This window comes from Rhinopithecus roxellana, chromosome 4 (assembly GCF_007565055.1).
Source record: "Rhinopithecus roxellana isolate Shanxi Qingling chromosome 4, ASM756505v1, whole genome shotgun sequence".
NCBI classification, from domain to species: Eukaryota; Metazoa; Chordata; class Mammalia; order Primates; family Cercopithecidae; genus Rhinopithecus; species Rhinopithecus roxellana.
The window spans coordinates 76,014,618-76,034,745 of NC_044552.1; the positions used below are offsets into that span (position 1 = coordinate 76,014,618).

At 45.5% G+C, this 20,128-nt stretch overlaps 1 protein-coding gene across 1 annotated transcript in view; it reads right to left on the reverse strand.

Annotated features, from left to right (window-relative positions):
• MTRES1 (mitochondrial transcription rescue factor 1) overlaps window positions 1–20,128 on the reverse strand; it is a 49,226-nt gene that overhangs the window by 28,844 nt on the left and 254 nt on the right. The gene's annotated exons all lie outside the window — the stretch shown is intronic.

Below are 20,128 nucleotides of genomic sequence, written 5' to 3' on the forward strand. Positions count from 1 at the left end.
TTTTTTTTGAGACGGAGTCTCGCTCTGTCGCCCAGGCTGGAGTGCAGTGGCCGGATCTCAGCTCACTGCAAGCTCCGCCTCCCGGGTTTATGCCATTCTCCTGCCTCAGCCTCCCAAGTAGCTGGGACTACAGGCGCCCGCCACCTCGCCCGGCTAGTTTTTTGAATTTTTTTAGTAGAGACGGGGTTTCACCGTGTTAGCTAGGATGGTCTCGATCTCCTGACCTCGTGATCCACCCGTCTCGGCCTCCCAAAGTGCTGGGATTACAGGCTTGAGCCACCGCGCCCGGCGATTATATTTTTTATTAAAACATTTTGTTGTTTTTCTAAAGATGGGGTTTTGCCATATTGCCCAGGCTTGTCTCAAACTCCTGGCCTCAAGTGATCCTCCTGCCTCAGCCTTCCTAGTAGCTGGTATTATAGGCATGAGCCACAGCACCTGGCCTTATTTTTAATTTTTCAATACAAACATTGAAGACTAGATATTTCCCTCTAAGGACCGCTTCAACTGTACCCCACAAGTGTTTCCAATACTATTGTTTAGCCCACAGTTGAGATTGCTGGTGTATATTGGTTTATGGCAAGTAAACTAAATTTGTTAGCACTTACTAACTGTATGTGACTATGATAATCACTTTAGGAAGTGGAGAACCTGCAGGAGATGCTGCTCACATCCTTCCTCCTACCCATTAGGTAAAGTAAACCTATTGCATATTTTAGTTGTGGCTCATTTCCTCAAAGTTGTCCAAACCTAATAATGTTCCCTGTGATAAGGATCTTAGAATCAATAAGGATAAGACAATGCCAATAACAAGCAGTGAAGCAAGTGACCCAAAACACGAACAATGAAGATAAACAGTCCCAGCTCCAAGATACTTACTTAAGTAGCAAGGAGCGTATCAAGGAAAACGGCAGTTTTCTTCATAAACGTACTTTTAACTTGTTCTCTACCCTCCCTTGAAGGATGAACTAAAAATTATAGCTTACTAGTAAAATGAAAAGGAAGAGCTCTTTGGCCAGAAGTATTTTTGGCTCTTTGAGCCATGTGATTTGGAATGTTGTCAAGGGCAGCTTTTCATGTTTTGTGCAATTATAGTCAAGGCTGGAATCTATAATTTGTTCTAATTTTCCATGAGTATTGCCCTTGCCACCATTCACTCTCTGCTATTCCACAATTTCTAAGATCCATATTTGGGTGTATATAGTACAGGTAACTAGGCAACTTGGGAGATGTTTTCTTTTTGTCTGTTAGTGTTATGAAGATCCAGAAGAATGAGGAAGGATTGCATTCATTTATATATCATGTGTATTTATACTAGGTTGAACAATATGAAATTGCTGATCTTTGACCATTTTTATTTCACTGTATTATTTTATTATTTATTTATTTATTTATTTTTGAGACAGTCTTACTTTGTTGCCCAGGCTGGAGTGTAACGGTGTGATCTTGGCTCACTGCAACCTCCGCCTCCTGAGTTCAAATGTTATTCTCCTGCCTCAGCCTCCCGAGTAGCTGGGATTACAGGTGTGTACCACCATGCCCAGCTAATTTTTGTATTTTTAGTAGATAAGGGGTTTCACTATGTTGGTCAGGCTGGTCTCGAACTCCTGACCTCAAACGATCCACCCGCCTCAGCCTCCCAAAGTGCTGGGATTACAGGTATGAGCCACCGCACCTGGCCTATTTTATTTTTTTGTGACAGGGTCTGGCTCTGTCACCCAGGCTGGAGTGCAGTAGCAAGACCATGGCTCTCCGCAGCATTGACATCCTGGACTCAAGTGATCCTACCACCTCAGCCTCCCAAGTAGATGGAACTACAGGTGTGACCCCACCATGCCTGGTTAATTTTTAAAAGTTTTTTTGTAGAGATGAGGTTTCATCATTTTGCCCAGGCTAGTTTTGAACTCTTGGGCTCAAGTCATCTGCTCGCCTCTGCCTCCCAAGGTGCTGGGATTATAGGCATGAGGCACTGCACCAGCCTTCAACCATGTTTTTATGTCTTTATTTTTGAGACATGGTCTCCCTCTGTTGCCCAGGCTAGAGTGCAGTGGTGCAATCATGGTTCACTGTAGCCTCTACCTTCTGGGCACAATTGATCCTCCTGCCTCAGTCTCCCGAGTAGCTGGGATTACAAGTGTGCCACCACACCTGGCTAATTTTTGTATTTTTTTTGTAGAGACGGGTTCTTGCCATGTTGCCCAAGCTGGTCTCAGACTCCTGAGCTCAAGCAATCTGCCGCCTCAGCCTCCCCAAGTGCTGGGATTACAGGTGTGAGACGCCGTGCCTGGCCAACCATTTTTAACCTATGACTCAACCTTGTATAATTAGAAGCAAATCCTAGGTCATGGTCATGAAAACTCCCTTTTCTGATAAGAGAAAGAAAAAAATGGAGAAAATTAAAGTAGTTGTGTCTTATGTTGATAACTTAAAACTCAAGGCTACTAACTTTTTTCCAGTCTTCCCTTTCCCTTTCCTTTTCCCTTCCTTCCTTCTTCCTTTCTTCCTTTCTTTTTTTTTTTAAGCCTCTGAGGGCAATCAGAATGTTAAACTTTTGGCCAGGCACAGTGGCTCACACCTGTAATCCCAGCACTTTGGGAGGCCAAGGCGGGCGGATCACGAGGTCAGGAGATCGAGACCATCCTGGCCAACGCGGTGAAACCCCGTCTTTACTAAAAATACAAATAAAAAGAAAATAAATATTAGGCGGGCGTCTTCGTGGGCGCCTGTAGTCCCAGCTACTCGGGAGGCTGAGGCAGGAGAATGACGTGAACCCAGGAGGCGGAGCTTGCAGTGAGCCGAGATCCTGCCACTGCACTCCAGCCTGGGCGACAGAGTGAGACTCTGTCTCAAAAATAAATAAATAAATAAATAAATAAGCCTAGCATGGTGGCACGCGCAAAAACAAAACAAACAAACAAAAAGAATGTTGAACTTTTGATAAGCAGGTTAAGTCTTAGCAGGAAATAAGCCCTTTTTTTTTTTTTTTGAAATGGAGTCTTGCTCCTGTTGTGCAGATTGGAGTACAGCGGCATGATCTCAGCTCAAGGCAACCTCCACCTCCCAGGTTCAAGCGATTCTCCTTCCTCAGCCTCCTGAGTAGCTGGGATTATGGGCGTGCAACACCATGCCCGGCTAATTTTTGTATTTTTGGTAGAGATGGGGTTTCGCCCTGTTGGCCAGTCTGGTCTCAAACTTCTGACCTCATGATCCACCCACCTTGGCCTCCCAAAGTGTTGGGATTACAGGTGTGAGCAACCGTACCTGGCCAGATTTTCTTCTTTCTTGACAGGAAATGATGATGCTATTTAGCAGAATAGCCTTTGAGAAGTTTTGGTAGCGAAATGAGTGTCCTGCTAGGGGGCTGTGAGGCTCTGAGGAAAAAGCTGTCCGTCTGTGCACAGGCATGCTCTTGGCTGGCACACTCTCCACCAGGGTCCCTGGCCAGGTAACTGGAATCAGTTGAAAGACTTTTTAGATATTTGCCCTGGATCATGTTGCTGGCAGCAGCCACTGCTCACCAGGCTGCCCTTGCTGCACTTCTGTGCGGGGTGAAGTGGGGTGGCAATGAGAAAACACATCAACACGTCTATATAACACAGGAGTCCCCAATCCCTGGGCCATAGACATGAACTGCTCTGTGGCCTGTTAGGAACTGAGCTGCACAGCAGGAGGTAAGCAGTGGGTGAGTGAGCATTACTGCCTGAGCTCTGCTTCCTGTCAGATCAGCGGAGGCATGAGATTCTCGTGGGAGTGCAAACTATCGTGAACTGCGCATGCGAGGGATCTAGGTTAGCGCTCCTTATGAGACTCTCACTAATGCCTGATGTTCTGAGGTCGAACAGTTTCATCCCAAAATGATCCCCAACGCTGTGGAAAAATCGTCTTTCAGGAACCTGGTCCCTGGTGCCAAAAAGGTTGGGGACTGCTGATATAACATATAACTATGTATGTATATGTACGCATATAGATTGTGTGTGTGTGTATATATATGTAAGCATATAGCATGTAGGTGCAAAAGTAATTGCACACACACACACACACATACATGTATTTTGAGACAGAGTCTCTCTGTGTCACCCGGGCTAGAGTGCAGTGACACGATCTCAGCTCCTTCTGCCTTGACTTCCCAAAGTGCTGGGATTTTGGGCATGAGCCACCACGCCTGGCCTTCTTTTTGAAAAGGGCATCTCTTATTTCTGAATGATTGCAGAGATTTCAGTTGTGAGTAACTGTGTCAGACAGATATTGCTTTTAATCCTGATGGATTAATAACAGGCACCTAATTCATTCTAGGTCACTAATATTTAGGGCAAGCATAAAAATGGAGGCACATTCCAAGTATGTAAATACTATAAATCAAGTTAACAACTGTTAAAATATAATTTGTCTTTGTAAATTGATAAATATAACTTTATGGTGGCTCATGCCTATAATCCCAGCACTTTGGGAGGCTGAGATGGGTGGATCACTTGAGGTCGGGAGTTCGAGACCAGCCTGGCCAACAACGTGAAACCCTGTCTCTACTAAAAATACAAAAATTAGCTGGGCGTGCTAGTGTGCACCTGTCATCCCAGCTACTCGGGTGGCTGAGTCACAAGAATCGCTTAAACCGGAGAGACGGAAGTTGCAGTGAGCAGAGTGTAGTGCAGCCGCTGCACTTCAGCCTGGCTGACAGAGTGAGACTGTCTCAAAATTTAACAAAACACTCCCTCCCAAACCAAACCAAACAAAAAAACTTTTAAAAGCCACTTTATAATAACAAAATAGAATGTGTTAACTTTTTTTTTTTTTTAAGAGAGAGGGTCTGGCTCTGTCACCCAGGCTGGGGTGCAGTGCATGATCACAGCTTACTGCAGCCTCTAACTCCTGGGCTCAAGTGATTCTCCTGTCTCAGCCTCCTGAGTAGCTGGAGTTACAGACACACTCCACCATGCCTGGTTTATTTTAAAATTTTTTGTAGAGACAGGATTTTGCTATGTTGTCCAGGCTGGTCTTGACCTCCTGGCTTCAAGTGATTCTCTCTTTTGAGCCTCCTAAAGTGTTGGGATTACAGGTGTGAGCCACAGCACCAGGCCTAAAATGTGTTTAAAACTATGGCTTTGGCTGGGCGCGGTGGCTCATGCCTGTAGTCCCAGAACATTGGGAGACCCAGGTGGGCGGATCACTTGAGGTCAGGAGTTTGAGACCACCCTGGCCAACATGGCAAAATGCCGTTTCTATTAAAAATACAAAAATTAGCTGGGTGAGGTGGTGTGCGCCTGTAATCTCAGCTACTTGGGAGGCTAAGGCAGGAGAATTGCTTAAACTTGGGGGAGCAGAAGTTGCACTGAGCTGACATGGTGCCACTGCACTCCAGCCTGGGCAAAAGAGCAAGACTCTGTCTCTAAATAAATAAATAAATAAATAAATAAAATGATGGCTTTTATTGACAGAAATTTGCTGAACTATTTGATATTATTAAATCTAATTATTATTGCCTATATGTCTGAGCATTCTGTTAATGGGCTACTGATGTCTGGATGAAACAAAAAGACATACATAGCTCATATATGTTTTTGTAATTTTTTTTTTGAGACAGAGTTTCACTCTTGGTGTCCAGGCTGGAATGCAATGGTGCCATCGCAGCTCACTGCAACCTCTGCCTCCCAGATTCAAGCGATTCTCCTCCCTCAGCCTCCTGAGTAGCTGGGATTACAGGCACCGGCCATCACGCCTGGCTAATTTTTTGTATTTTTAGTAGAGACAGGGCTTCACCATGTTGGCCAGGCTGGTCTCGAACTCCTGACCTCAGGTGATCCACCTGCCTCGGCCTCCCAAAGTGCTGGGATTATAGGCCTGAGTCACTGCGCCCAGCCTGTTTTCATAAATTTATTTTTCTTACCTCCACTTCTGCAGAATCATTATGTTGTTATAATCAATATTTTTGGCAATGACCTAAAGAAACAAAGAAACAAGGAACATGCTGGGCGCGGTGGCTCATGCCTGTAATCCCAGCACTACAGGAGGCCAAGGCAGGCAGATCACAAGGTCAGGAGTTCAAGACCAACCTGACCAATATGGTGAAACCCCATCTCTACTAAAAACACAAAAATTAGCCAGGCGTGGTGGCACACCTGTAATTCCAGCTACTCGGGAGGCTGAGGCAGGAGAATCACTTGAACCAGGGAGGCGGAGGTTGCAGTTAGCTGAGGTTGTGCCACTGCACTCCAGTCTGGGCGACAGAGCAAAACTCCGTCTCAAGAAAAAAAAAAAAAAGGCCGGGCGCGGTGGCTCAAGCCTGTAATCCCAGCACTTTGGGAGGCCGAGACGGGCGGATCACGAGGTCAGGAGATCGAGACCATCCTGGCTAACACGGTGAAACCCCGTCTCTACTAAAAATACAAAAAGAAAAAACTAGCCGGGCGTGGTGGCGGGCGCCTGTAGTCCCAGCTACTCGGGAGGCTGAGGCAGGAGAATGGCGGGAACCCGGGAGATGGAGCTTGCAGTGAGCCGAGATTGCGCCACTGCACTCCAGCCTGGGCAACAGAGCGAGACTCCGTCTCAAAAAAAAAAAAAAAAAAAAAAAAAAAAAAAAAAAAAAAAAAAAAAAAAAAACAGAAACAAAGAACATATAATTGTATCCAAATATTAGTTGGGTAGGTTTTCTTTTTCTTTTTTTTTTTTTTGGGACAAGGTCTTGCTTCATTGCCCAGGCTGAAGTGCAGTGGCACAATGTCAACTCAACCTCCGCTTCTTGGGCTCAGGCTAAATAGGTTTTAATTTAAAATATATATTAAAATAGACAATATAAAAAGTAAATTTATTTTTATTTATTTAGGTTTTTGAGACAGGGTCTTACTCTGTCACCCAGCCTGGAGTGCAATAGTAAAACTATGGCTCATTGCAGTCTTGAACTCCCAGGCTCAAGCGATTCTCCCATCTCAGACTCCTAAGTAGCTGGCACTACAAGTGCCACTACCAAGCCTGGTTAATTTTTTTTTTTTTTTTTTTTTTTTTTTTTTTTTTGAGACAGAGTCTCGCTGTGTTGCCTAGGCTGGAGTGAAGTGGAGCAATCTTGGCTCACTGCAACCTCCGCCTCCCGGGTTCAAGTGATTCCCGTGCCTCAGCTTCTTGAATAGCTGGGATTACAGGTGTGTGCCATCATGACCAGCTAATTTTTGTAGTTTTAGTAGAGACGGGGTTTCACCTTGTTGGCCAGGCTGGTCTAGAACTCCTGAGCTCAATTGATCTGCCAACCTCAGTCTCCCAAAGTACTGTGATTACAGGCCTGAGCCACCATGCCCGGCCTCCAGTTAATTTTTTTTTTTTTTTTTTTTTTTTGAGACAGAGTTTCTTTTTTTTTTTTTTTTTTTTGAGAAGGAGTCTCGCTCTGTCACCCAGGCTGGAGTGCAGTGACCAGATCTCAGCTCACTGCAAACTCCGCCTCCCGGGTTTACGCCATTCTCCTGCCTCAGCCTCCTGAGTAGCTGGGACTACAGGCGCCCGCCACCTCGCCCGGCTAGTTTTTTGTATTTTTTTTAGTAGAGACGGGGTTTCACCGTGTTAGCCAGGATGGTCTCAATCTCCTGACCTCGTGATCCGCCCGCCTCGGCCTCCCAAAGTGCTGGGATTACAGGCTTGAGCCACCGCGCCCGGCCGAGACAGAGTTTCTTTCTTGTTGCCCAGGCTGGAGTGCAATGGCGTGTACAACCTCTGCCTCCTGGGTTCAAGCGATTCTCCTGCTTCAGCCTCCCAAGTAGCTGGGATTACAGGCGTGCGCCACCACGCCTGGCTAATTTTTGTATTTTTAGTAGAGACGGGGGATTTACCATATTGGTCAGGCTGGTCTCGAACTCCTGACCTCGTGATCTACCCACCGCAGCCTCCCAAAATCCTGGGATTATATGCATAAGCCACCGCGACTGGCCCACAGGAGTATACTTTACTCAATTGTTAAAAGCTGTAAATAGCTCAAAAGTTTCCTTGACTCTGAAAAAACAAAGGATCAGCAACGTTTTAAGCAAAGTTAAAAAAATGACTTTTGACTTCTTCAGTTTAGTTCATGCAGTTAAATTGATTGATATTCATGAACATTTCAGCTCTCCATGAGTCTTGGAAGTTTTTTTCCTCTATTCTAATGTTACAATTTCCAAAGTTATCAGAAACTTGCATTTAAGAATATCTGTCAGCTGGGCGCAGTGGCTCACGCTTGTAATCCCAGCACTTTGGGAGGCCCAGGTGGGTGGATCATCTGAGGTTGGGAGTTCGAGTCCAGCCTGACCAACATGGAGAAACCCCGTGTCTACTGAATACAAAATTAGACGGGCGTGGTGGTGTATGCCTGTAATCCCAGCCACTCCGGAGGCTGAGGCAGGAGAATTGCTTGAACCCAGGGAGCGGAGGTTGTGGTGAGCTGAGATCGTGCCACTGCACTCCAGCCTGGGCAACAAGAGTGAAACTCCATCTCAAATTAAAAAAAAAAAAAAAGAGTATCTGTCAAAGTCCTGTAGTTTATTATAAACCACCTTCTAAAGAGGATTAAAACAAGACAACAATTGACTGTGGATGACAAAAAGTCCTAGGACAGCCACTATTACAGTCACAAGTTACTGAGAAATTATGGTCACTTTTGTGGTATACAACAATTTCACATAACAATTATAATTATTAATAACATACACTAAGTCATATTGGAATTATAGGAGTTTTTTTTATAATTTTGCAACACATACTAATAACACACTTACACAAATACAGCCCCAAGTAAGCAAAACACCATTTCATATTTGATAATGCTTCCTGTATGATTTTTATACTAAATAAGCCAAATGTCACTGTTGCATTAATGCATTATTGATGTAAAATGCAATTCTTGATAAAACCTTATAGATAAATGTAGCCAATTTTATTTAGTTTGACCACAAGGTAAGATTTTCATAGCCTTTTATAACCCTTTACAACTTTTATTAAAGAGCAGATCATAGGCAGGTTTTGCCTAAGAAAAATCTGTTGTGCTTTTATTCCAATGTTTAATTTACAGAAAAACTGAATACCCTTTAATTTTAGCCAATGTGTTCACACACAGAACTTTTTTACAATTAATTTTTTTTCACGAATCTTCCATAACTTGTTTAAACCTTTAGATTTTTCCTATCTCACTCAAAACAATTCTTTAACCCTTTAATCTAGGCAAAAAAAAAAGAAAAAAAAAATTCAACATTCCCATGACTTCTTATCTTTTACCAAAAACACATTTCACTTTTTTTTTTTTTTTTGAGACGGAGTTTCGCTCTTGTTGCCCAGGCTGGAGTGCAGTGGCCAGATCTCAGCTCACCGCAACCTCTGCCTCCCAGGTTCGAGCAGTTCTCCAGGTTCAAGCCTCCTGAGTAGCTGGGATTACAAGCATGCACCACCACGCCCGGCTAATTTTGTATTTTTATTAGAGATTGGGCTTCTCCATGTTGAGGCTGGTCTTGAACTCCTGACCTCAGGGGATCCACCCGCCTCGGCATCCCAAAGTGCTGGGATTACAGGCGTGAGCCACCGTGCTGGCCACATTTCACTTTTTTTACACATCTTGCACGTATAACTGTTTTTTTACTAGTCCCAAATATATGTTACACTGTTAACTCTTAGCAACTTTTACTTTTGGTGAAAACCTTGGTAAGTTCAGAATTTTTTTTTTTTAGATGGAGTCTGGCTCCGTCGCCAGGCTGGAGTGCAGTAGCTCAATCTCGGCTCACTGCAACCTCAGCCTCCTGGGTTCAAGCAATTCTCCTGCCTCAGTCTCCCAAGTAGCTAGGGCTACAGGTGCGCACCATCACGCCCAGCTAATTTTTGTGTTTTTAGTAGAGACAGGGTTTCACCATGTTGGCCAGGATGGTCTCGATCTCTTGACCTCGTGATCCACCTGCCTTAGACTCCCAAAGTGCTGGGATTACAGGAGTGAGCCACCGCGCCAGTTGAATTCAGAATCTTAATTATGTGCTAGGTATGGAGCCTCTGACAGCAGACAGAAGTGCAGATAAGGTCTGACTCTTTTCATTGTCTAACTTCATGTGTCCCAGGCTTTATCTAGCTATAAAGCAGGAAAGTTGTACAGTTAAGAGTTCTAATGGCATTTTATGAAGCATTTAGGAGACCCAGGAACATTTAAATTCTACATTTCTTGCATAAATTCTTTTTTTTTTTTAAAGCAACCGGTCATTTTACTTTAGGACAAGTATTTACCATACAACCTCCTTTCTTATATAAAATCTCTTCTTTTTTTTTTTGAGACAGAGTCTCACTCTATCGCCCAGGCTGGAGTGCAGTGGCCCGATCTTGGCTCACTACAACCTCCACCTCCCAGGTTCAAGCGATTCTCCTGCCTCAGCCTCCTGAGTAGCTGAGATTACAGGTGCCCAACACCACTCCCGGCTCATTTTTGCAGTTTTAGTAGAGATGGGGTTTTGCCATGTTGGCCGGCTAATCTAAAACTCCTGACCTCAAGTAATCCACCCTCCTCGGCTTCCCAAAGTGCTGGGATTATGAGTGTGAGCCACCACACCTGGCCTTAAAATCTCTTTTCTTTATAACTTTCTTTGCATAGCTAGGGGACATGGCTAATTCCACATATCCCAGTCTTTATCTAGAATCTAATACTCCAAAGTAGGTAAATTGAACAATTTTCAAAAGACAAAGAAGCACTTTATGACCTTAAAGCATTTAGTAAACTTAATATCTGACTTGCATAATTTAGACCAAATGCTTACTTTTTTTTTTTTTTTTTTTTTTTTTGAGACGGAGTCTCGCTCTGTCGCCCGGGCTGGAGTGCGGTGGCCAGTTTTCAGCTCACTGCAAGCTCCACCTCCCAGGTTTATGCCATTCTCCTGCCTCAGCCTCCAAGTAGCTGGGACTACAGGCGCCCACCACCTCGCCCGTCTAGTTTTTTGTATTTTTTAGTAGAGACGGGGTTTCACCGTGTTAGCCAGGATGGTCTCGATCTCCTGACCTCGTGATCCGCCCGTCTCGGCCTCCCAAAGTGCTGGGATTACAGGCTTGAGCCACCACGCCCGGCCACTTTTTTTTTTTTTTTGAGATGGAGTCTTGCTCTGTCACCCAGGCTGGAGTACAGTGGCGCGATCTCGGCTCACTGCAACCTCTGCCTTCCAGGTTCAAGCAAGTCTCCTGCCTCAGCCTCCTGAGTAGGTTGGATTACAGGCGCCTGCCACCATGCCCAGCTAATTTTTGTATTTTTAGTAGAGACGGGGTATCACCATGTTGGCCAGGCTGATCTTGAACTCCTGACCTCAGCTGATTCACCCGCCTCGCCCTCCCAAAGTGCTGAAATTATAGGTGTGAGCCACCGTGCCCGGCTGATATTTTTATTTTATCAATAATATTTAAAACTCTCTTTATTTCCCAAAGATTATTTAAGTCACATGAACTAGAAGACATTATACTTTTTACTTTTCTGACAAAATATTTGATTTAAGCTCTTATTATTTTAAAATCAATTAGTTAAGTTCTTTCATATATAAACATCACACACACAATACATATAAATACACAGACAGAAGATAAATGACTCATCCCCTAAGCTGGGAATTGAACCCTGAACCCAGGCCGCCATTGTGAAAAGAGAAAGTGTGGCCACATGGCTAGAGGGTCAAGCTCCCAAGGACATACAGACAAGAAGGAAACCTCATCCATTTTTTGGGGGGAACTGCAGCAACCTTTGTAACTGACCAGTGTGCGAGGCCATCTTGAAAAGTAGGCTTACAGGTATCCTAAAAGCCTGTGTTCTATCCTAACGTACCCCTCGTTATGACAGAACAATACAGAAAGACACACGAAGCACACTAGATTCACTACAGCTTAAGACTAGCTTCACAAATGTTTTTTTCTGATTAATTAAAACTTTACAGGAGATAGGCCGGGTGCGGTGGCTCACACCTGTAATCCCAGCACTTTGGGAGGCCAAGGTGGGCAGATCACCTGAGGTCAGGGCTTCAAGGCCAGCCTGGCAACATGGTGAAAGCCTGTTTCTACTAAAAATACAAAAATTAGCCTGGAGTGGAGGCACGCGCCTGTGATCACAGCTACTCTGGAGGCTGAGACAGGAGAATTGCTTGAACCCAGGAAGCGGAGGTTGTGGTAAGCCAAGATTGCACCGCTGCACTCCAGCCTGGGTGACAGAGCGAGACTCTGTCTCAAAATAAAAAAGCAAACAAAAAACTTTTTTTTTTTTTTTTGACAGTCTCCCTCTGTCGCCCAGGCTGGAGTGCAGTGGTGCGATCTCTGCTCACCGCAACCTCTGCCTCCTGGGTCAAGCGATTCTCCTGCCTCAGCCTCCCAGGTAGCTGCATTACAGTGCGCACCATGGGCCCGGCTAATTTTTGTGTTTTTAGTAGAGATGGAGTTTTGCCATGTTGGCCAGGCTGGTCTCAAACTCCTGACCTCAGGTGATTGGCCCACCTCGGCCTCCCAAAGTGCTGGGATTACAGGTGTGAGCCACCACGTCCGACCTACAAACAAAAAACTTTACAGACTGGGTGCGGTGGCTCACACCTGTAATCCCAGCACTTTGGGAGGTCAAGGTGGGCGGATCACCTGTGGTCAGGTGTTCGAGACCAGCCTGGCCAACATGGCGAAACCCCATCTCTACTAAAAATACAAAAAAGTATTCAGGCATGGTGGTGGGTGCCTGTAATCCCAGATGCTTCGGAGGCTGAGGCAGGAGAGTTGCTTGGACCTGGGAGGAGGAGGTTGTGGTGAGCCAAGATTGCGCCATTGCACTCCAGTCTGGGCAACAAGAATGAAACTCCGTCTAAAACCACCCACGCCCCCCAAAAAACCCTAAAAAAACAACTTTACAGGAGATAAACAGTGATTTTTGTATCATTATTCAATCAGTCTGCACAGAGACAGAAAGAGGAAAGCATTGCCTGAGGTCGAATGGGGAAGGTGAGACACTCAGTGAGGCCAGATAAAGACCTACCCCTTGCAGCGACACTGAAAAGTTCAGGCGGCCACTTGTTGGCTGTGAAGGGATCTTTTCCAGCAGTCCCATCAGCTCTCAAGTTTCTCCTTTTAGGAAGGAAAAAGCTCCTCATGTCCCACGATCCTGTACATACCTAATCCTGTCACCCACAGCCATCACCAAAAAGGGCAAGACAAATTAATTCAAAGAGAAGGGCAGTTAATATCCCATAGTGCCAAACCCGTTCTTAGCCGAAAGGGACTTTACCGAGAGGTGCTTTACTGAGAGGGACTTTTAACTCCCTAAATCTTAGAAGGGATTCTAACTTTCCTAAGTCGGGCCTCTAACCCAAGGCGGGTCAAGCGTCCTTGCCTATTATTATTATTATTATTATTATTATTATTATTATAATTTTGAGACAGAGTCTCGCCCTGTTGCCCAGGCTGGAGTGCGGTGGCGCGATCTCGGCTCACTGCAACCCCCACCTCCCAGGTTCAAGCAAGTTTCCTGCCTCAGCCTTCCAAGTAGCTGGGATTACAGGAATGTGCCACCAACGCCCAGCTCATTTTTTTTTGTATTTTTAGTAGAGATGCGGTTTCACCATGTTGGCCAGATTGGTCTTGAACCCCTGACCTCAAATGATCCGCCCGCCTTGGCCTCCAAAAGTGCTGGGATTACAGGCATGAGCCACTGCACCTGGCCAGTGTTTTGTGCTTACCTGTATTTTGTGCTGACTTCCTCTCTCATCCTGTAAGTTAGAATGCCTAACCCTTTGTGAATGCAGCCAGGTAGGTCGTAGCCTTATTTTACCCAGGTCTATTTCAAAATGGAGTTGCTCTGGTTTAAATGCCTCTGACAGGTGCATTGGCTCTCTAGTGGCACAGGTGTGAAAGCTCAGAGAAAGGCCCTACTTGGGTGGGTCTAAAGCAGCGTGGATTTGCCTATACTATGGGTCTGGAATTTGGTTTATTATCAATGTATTGCCCAAGTTCCAGGTGATAAATAAAATCTTAGTTTCTTAGAATTGTTTGGTAAAAGGTGAGTACTCAGTGGGGGCAGAGTGATGGTGTCATGCCATCATGATACTCGTTGTATGATACAATTTTAAAGATCATGTGCATGTGTCTCTTTCTACTGCAAGAATTTAATGACATTTTAATTTTTTTAAATTTATTTTTATTTTTATTTTTTGAAATGGAGTCTCGCTCTGTCACCCAGGCTGGAGTGCAATGGCATAGTCTTGGCTCACTGCAACCTCTGCCTCCTGGGTTGAAGCGATTCTCCTGCCTCAGCCTCCCGAGTAGCTGGGATTACAGGTGCGTGCCACCACGTCCGGCTATTTTTTGTACATTTGTAGAGATGTGGTTTCACCATGCTGGGCAGACTGGTCTTGAACTCCTGACCTCAGGTGATCTGCCTGCCTTGGCCTCCCAAAGTGCTGGGATTACAGGTGTGAGCCACCGCACCCGGCCATTTAATGACATTTTTATTATGAGCTAAGACATTTTTGTAACTACAGTATCCTTCCCATTACTTTGTTATCATATAGAATCAAATTAGGCACTATCATTTCTTCACCCTGGTTCAAATAATATTATTTTGCTTATTTATTTGTTTGTTTGTTTATTTTAGAGACAGTCTTGCCATGTTGCCTAGGCTGGTCTCCAGCTTCTAGGCCCAAACAATCCTCCTGCCTTGGCCTCCCAAACTGTTGGGATTAAAGTTGTGAGCCACCACACTCAGCCAAGTTTCAAAGAATATTTTGTCAATCTTATATGTCATCTGACTGTTGTTCACTGATTAAGATTTAGGCAATGGGTTTCTTTTTTTGAGATGGAGTCTCGCTCTGTCACCAGGCTGGAGTGCAGTGGCAAGATCTCGGCTCATTGCAACCTCCACCTCCCGGTTCAAGTGATTCCCCTGCCTCAGGCTCCTGGGTAGATGGGACTACAGGTGTGCACCACCACACCCAGCTAATTTTTGTATTTTTAGTCGAGACGGGATTTCACCATGTTGGCTAGAATGGTCTCGATTTCTTGACTTTATAATCTGCCTGCCTCAGCCTCCCAAAGTGCTGGGATTACAGGCGTCCAAAGTGCTGGGATTACAGGCATGAGGCACTGCGCCTGGCCGGGAGTTTCTTTATTCCATTTCAGCAGGGCCAGAAATGTCCATGCAGGCCTTGGTGTGTGATGGGACAGACAGTTGTCTAAGGCCTGCACTGAGGCACAATGAATGCAAGTTCTTCCCATATCCGAGTCAGGGATTTTCTGGGAAACAGTAGGGGACAACAACTTTCATAACTTTATATGCTTATGTACACTGAATTTATATGATTATGGACATATATAATTATGTACATATTTGATTATGTACACTGAGAAGATTAAGCCAACTCTTTCAAACTCGTGGGGTTTACTTCTTGAAATTGAAAGGCCTCAGAAATAAGCCTCAGAATCAAGGTCCCTCTCTGACTTTTCCCAGCCTTTCTGTCTCTTTGATCCTCTTTCTTTCCCAGGAACTCTCTCTGGAATTTCCTTATCTAACAAAGCTTCTTTCCAAAATAAATGCAGTTGTCTTAAGACCCCTCTCCCTAGGAATCTCATCAGATAACCAGGAACGATCAACCACTAGAGAAGAGAAGAGACTGGGAGTCACCCAGATAGACTTTTCATCTATTTGTATTTTATTATGTAAATTTTAAATTATTACTAATTTTTTTTTTTTTTTTTTTTGAGATGGAGACTTGCTCTGTTGCCTAGGCTAGAGTGTGCAGTGGCGCAATCTCAGCTCACTGCAACCTCTGCCTCCTGGGTTGAAGCGATTCTCCTGCCTCAGCCTCCCAAGTAGCTGGGATTACACGTGCCTGGCTCATTTTTGTATTTTTAGTAGAGACGGGATTTCACCATCTTGGTCAGGCTGGTTTCAAACTCCTGACCTTGTGATCCACCGGCCTTGGCCTCCGAAAGTGCTGGGATTGCAGGGGTGAGCCACCGAACAAGGTGGAGCTTTTAACTATTCTTCTGACAGCAGCCCTGAGAGATTACCTGGGACACTTTATCTGCGTAATAGGACAACATTGACAGCCCATGTGGTGGTTCACGTGTGTGCGTAATCCCAGCACTTTGGGAGGCTGAGGCAGGTGGATCACCTGAGGTCAGGAGTTCGAGACCAGCCTGGCCAACATGGTGAAACCCTGTCTCTACTAGAAATACAAACATTGGCCGGGCATTGTGGCACGCACCTGGGGAGGTGCTACTGGGGAGCCTGAGGCAGGAGAATGGCGTGAACCTGGGAGGTGGAGGTTGCAGTGAGCCGAGATCATGCCACTGCACTCCAGCCTGGATGACAGGGTGAGGCTGTCTCAAAAAAAAAAAAAAAAAAAAAAAAAAAAAAAAAAAAAAAGACAATGCTTGTTCACAGTGATAGTCCACCCCTCACCTTCCTGCTGCCTTCCCCAGTCCTCAAAGGAACTTTGTCCCCAGCCATTGTTCTTTGGCTCATTCATTTCCTCTGGAAATCATTTACTCCTACAACCCCTGTCTCTCTTTCCCCACAGAGAAGAATATAAGCAGGTGGGCCTCATTGGGTTACTGGGTAATCACAGTCCTGTGATTTTCTTCTATGCACGTTAAGTAAATTTCTTATGCCTTTTTCTCCTGTTTATCTGCGTTTCGTCAGTTTATGTTCTGCAAACCTTCAGTGGGTGGAGAGGAAGCTTTCCCTCTGCCCCCAGTGTGGCAACAGCCCCGACTGGCACAATGCTGCTGCCTTGCTTTTGACGCCCCCCACACACCCCCGACTCCCCCTTTCTGCTCTGTGGAACGCCTCCAGCCCCTGCTAAGGCTGACTTGCCCATGGCATAATGTCACCTCAGGTTGGGGGCCTTTCAAAATGCAACCCCAGACAGCTCTCCTGGGAGCCCATGTCTGGAACGTAGAGCTGAGCGTCTCTGGCTGACGCTGGAGGATGGGCAGGCTGCCCATGATGCAGCCCCTTTCCTGCTCTGCCACAGCCTTGACCTTTAAATTTCTCATTCTCTTTTCTTCTTCCAGTAAGCTCTAAGAGATAAGTGTTCGTCTCTCCCGGTGTTCCCCTAAAAGCACCTCTCACTGGACTGGGGTGAGCAGAAAGCGCCTTTGCTCTGCAGTTCCTGCAGGGGGCGCTTGGCACCTCACTTTGGAACCAGAGAACTTGTTTTGTTGAAGGTCTTTGAGCTTCGATTGAAATGGAGACAGAAAGGACTTCCATGTTCACATCCTATTACAGACTCCAGAATAAATATGATCATTTTCATTTTACAGGAGGCTCAGAAAGGCAAGTCTGTGGTGGAAGTGGTTGAGCTGAAATCTGAGCTCAGGTTTGCTTGGTCCTGTAGGTTATAGGAGAAACAGAAATGATATGCCCTGTTGTACCCAGGGTGGCCACATCTGAGGCTCTAAGACAAATAAAAAATTACCACCATAGTGGAAAGACTAAATTCCCATGTACAACCAAATCAAAGTCTTCATATACGGTTAGAATAAAACACAAATTTCAGAAAAATGACCCACATACATTTCAGTTTATTAGTGAGTGAAGATGTGTTTTAGAAACTGGTTATATAAATAAAAAAACCACCATCCAAGGGCTCTAAGATTAGCCAGGAGGCTTAATAGTATCCTAATTTAAGAGTCACTTGAAGATATTTTCTAAGATTGCTGTTTCTGTTGAGATGTAAAATGGCTCTTAGCCTAGATGTTAAATTCAAGGTAAAGTGAATAGGCAGAGTTAGAGTAAAAGGAGGCCTTCCTCTCATTGTGCTTGGATTCTGGTGGTTCCTGTGTAGAAATTCATTTGCTGAGTACTTATTATGAACTAGGCACTTTACTAGGCACTGGGGAAAGGAAGATGAACATGATGTGGTTCCCTTCTTTAAGGAGCTCAGCTGGTGAGGAAAAAGCTGCAATCCCTGTTACATGTACAATGACAGAGGAAAGCTTGGGGACTTGGGGGATGCAGGGGCAGACACTTCAGAATGGCCCTAACCAAGGCTGAAGGGTAAGGGATGGCTTTCCAAGGAGATGACACTAATCTGGGTCCTGAGAAATGCACAGGAGTCATCCAAGCAAAGAAAGATCTTGGTTTGTGTTCTTCCTTGTGTTGTGCTGGGCCCCCAAATGGGCAAACTGGGAAGGCACAGTCACCGAGAGACTGAAGAAAAGACCTGGAGACAGTGCATAAGACATAGAGTTTAGGCCGGGTGCAGTGGCTCACGCCTGTAATCCCAGCACTTTGGGATGCTGAGTGGGGAAGATCACCTGAGATCAGGAGTTTGAGACCAGCCTGATCAACATGGAGAAACCCCGTCAACCCCGTCTCTATTAAAAATACAAAATGGGCTGGGTGCGGTGGCTCAAGCCTGTAATCCCAGCACTTTGGGAGGCTGAAACAAGCGGATCATGAGGTCAGGAGATCGAGACCATCCGGCTAACATGGTGAAACCCCGTCTCTACTAAAAAATATAAAAAATTAGCCAGGCGTGGTGGCGGGCGCCTGTAGTCCCAGCTACTCGGGAGGCTGAGGCAGGAGAATGGCGTAAACCCGGGAGGCGGAGCTTGCAGTGAGCTGAGATCCGGCCACTGCACTCCACCCTGGGCGACAGAGTGAGATTCCATCTCAAAAAAAAAAAAAAAAAAAAAAAAAAAAAAACAAAATTAGCTGGGCGTGGTGGCGCACGCCCATAATCCCAGCTACTCAAGGCGCTGAGGTAGGAGAATCTGTTGAACCCAGGAGGCAGAGGTTGCAGTGAGCCGAGATTGTGCCATTGCACTCCAACCGGGGCAACAACAGTGAAACTCCATATAAACAACAACAACAACAAAAAAGACATAGAGTTTATTCAGGGAACTTACGTATGGAGTATCCAAGAGTGGCAGGCTGGACAGGAGTTCCACTGCCTTTTGTGGAAAGCATGCAGGTTAGTAGGAACTCCCACACAGTAACCTCTACTTAGCAACCTCCACGTAGCTTAAGACAAAGGCCATCGGTTTATTTATTTTTTTCTTTTTTTGAGAAGGAGTCTTACTCTGTCTCACAGGCTGGAGCACAATGGTGCCATCTTGGCTCACTGTAACCTCTGCCTCCTGGGCTCAAATGATTCTCATGCCTCAGTCTCCCTAGTAGCTGGGACTATAGGCACATGCCACCACGCCCGACTAATTTTTGTATTTTTTTAGTAGAGAGGGGATTTCACCATGTTGGCCAGGCTGGTCTCGAACTCCTGACCTCAAGTGATCCACCTGCCTCGGCTTCCCAAAGTGCTGGGATTACAGCCGTAAGCCACTGTGCCCAGACTAGGCCACTGGTTTCTTGTATGACTTGTGTTCCAAGGAACGAGGCCAGGGTCCAGGTGTTCTTCATGCCCCCATCTGTGTCCCTGCTCTGAGCCTTCATACCTTCATAAGTATGGCATAAACATCCAGGTTGGCCTTTCCCAGAGTCCATAGCTCAGAACAGTGAATAAATATTCACCAAAGAACATAGGGTCGGCCGTGTATGGTAGCTCACGCCTGCAATCTTAGCACTTTAGGAGGCTGAGGCAGGAGGATTATTTGAGCCCAGGAGTTCAAGACTAGCCTGGGAAACATAGTAAGACCCGTGTCTCAATAAATAAATAAATAAAAATAAAAATAAAAAAGGCCTGGTACTGTGGCTCACACCTGTCATCCCAGCACTTCGGGAAGCTGAGGCAGGCAGATCACCTGGCTCTGGTCTCATTCGAGACAAGCCTGGGCAACATGGTGAAACCCAATCTCTACCAAAAATACAAAAATTAGCTGGATGCGGTGGTGTGCACCTGTAGTCCTGGCTACACGGGAGGCTGAGGCAGGAGAATCACTTGAGCCTGGGAAGTGGAGGTTGCAGTGAGCTGAGATCACACCATTGCACTCCAGCCTAGGTGACAGAGTGAGACTTTGTCTCAAAAAAATAAAGAGAGAGAACATAGGGTCATTCTCAGGGTATGCTTTAATTATTGTTATCTGGAAAGATATCCCCACCATATACCCTCAAGGTTTGTTTTTTTTTTGCGATGGAGTCTCGCTCTGTTGCCCAGGCTGGAGTGCAGTGGTGCGATCTCTGCTCACTGCAAGCTCTGCCTCCCAGGTTCATGCCATTCTCCTGCCTCAGCCTCCCAAGTAGCTG